The sequence below is a fragment of the Mus caroli genome, chromosome 3 (assembly GCF_900094665.2).
Source record: "Mus caroli chromosome 3, CAROLI_EIJ_v1.1, whole genome shotgun sequence".
Classification (NCBI taxonomy): Eukaryota; Metazoa; Chordata; class Mammalia; order Rodentia; family Muridae; genus Mus; species Mus caroli.
Window position 1 is genome coordinate 70,797,751 of NC_034572.1, and position 1,877 is coordinate 70,799,627.

The window sequence follows — 1,877 nt, forward strand, 5'->3', positions numbered from 1 at the left end:
ATCTCTTATGAGAACATGCGTTTTCTGATAACTCACAACCCCACCAATGCGACTCTCAACAAGTTCACAGAGGAACTTAAGAAGTACGGAGTGACAACTTTGGTTCGAGTTTGTGATGCTACATATGATAAAGCTCCAGTTGAAAAAGNAGGAATCCACGTTCTAGATTGGCNGTTTGATGATGGAGCTCCACCCCCTAATCAGATAGTAGATGATTNGCTAAACCTGTTAAAAACCAAATTTCGTGAAGAACCGGGCTGTTGTGTTGCAGTGCATTGTGTTGCAGGATTGGGAAGGGCTCCTGTGCTAGTTGCNCTTGCATTGATTGAATGCGGAATGAAGTATGAAGATGCTGTTCAATTCATAAGACAAAAAAGAAGAGGAGCATTCAATTCCAAAAAGCTGCTTTACTTGGAGAAGTACCGACCTAAGATGNGATTACGCTTCAGAGATACCAATGGGCACTGCTGTGTTCAGTAGAAGTAGAGGAAGGCTGGCTGGATCGTGGCATTAGAGGGAACTCTTGGTACCTGGAAATGTGAATCTGGATTCTTACCTGTGTCATCAGAGTAGTGATGGACTCAGTACTCCTCAGCTCCTCATGATTGAGAAGAAGGCAAGCGATAAAGAAATCCCTCTATCACACGAATAAAATGTTTAAGAAAAGAAAAAAAGAAAGGAAAGGGGATTAATTTAGTGAAAGATGATTTTGCTCCTAGTTTTGATTTCTGCCAGGATTGAATTATTTCAAAATCTCCTGTGTTTTTTAAGCTTTTTCAAAATAGATGTCTGAGGAAAACCAGCANAATATTAACCAGTGTGGAGCCAGTTGTTGGGGAGCACACACTTCCATTATGCTTGGCACATAGGTCTCCTTGTGGTGGGTGGGATCTGGGGGAGGTAGATTTTCCTCATCTCTCTTCCTGCCTCCCTCCNTTCTCCTGATCCACGTAGATGGAATAGAAAGCAACCTTTGTTGCTGTAGATGTGTGTGTGTCTGGCAGCCTTAAGCCCACCTGGGCACTTTTAGGAAAAACAAAAACAAAAATAAATAAATAAATAAATAAATAAATAAATAAATAAATAAAAGCAAAGAAAAGGCAGTGGCGCATATATTCTGTGGTCCAGGCTGTTTCTAGTCTATTGATGATGGATGCTTATATTAGTTTTTTTTTTTTTTCTCCTTGTACCCCTGATCTACCATTAGGGTGTGGGAGGTAGCCAGGAACCTTTGGTTTTATAAATGGTGACGAAATGACATCCTAAACAGAGTCTTTCTCCTGTAATTTAGCTGAGAGAATCCTTTTTCCCAACAGTGAAACAAGTGGGCCTCCTAGAAACTTTATTGCAGAGATGACTGGAGGCCATTGGTGTTTCCAGGAGAGTTAGCATGTTTCTTCAAGTGTAGGACTGTGGATTGTGAATCTGCTATCTAACAATGTCATGGAAAAGTGGTATCTTAAAATTTCAGGACCGATTTCAGAAATAGTCAAACAGAACATTCATAGTATTTTGGTCTTGAGAAATGCCCATAGTTTTCCAAATTATTCTTGTACAGTTTTATTTGTACAGTTCAGTGTAACCACCTATCACCTTGTTAATACTAGATTCTTCTGAGATTCAAAAAGAAAAATCACTGTCAGAGCTAGCCTTGCCTAGTGAGTCTGCGTCCACACGCTGTAACAGGGCGGAAGAGCAACAGTAGGCAGCCCAGGGAGCAGCATACGCTCACGGCATCATGTGGCAGTGGTGTGGGTTCTCTGCTCAGTGTGTTGGTNCAGAAAAGCTGTTTTTCCTTGTTTGCAGAAGGCAGTTGACCAGACAAAGCAAATGGAGGGGCACTTCTGTGTACCCTCTTCACCTAAGTGTTTATAACC

The 1,877-nt window shown here is 41.4% G+C and overlaps 1 pseudogene; it reads left to right on the forward strand.

The window, feature by feature from the left end:
• Positions 1-3: 3 nt before the first annotated feature.
• LOC110291849 lies at positions 4-1,052 on the forward strand (annotated as a pseudogene).
• The last annotated feature ends 825 nt before the right edge of the window (positions 1,053-1,877 follow it).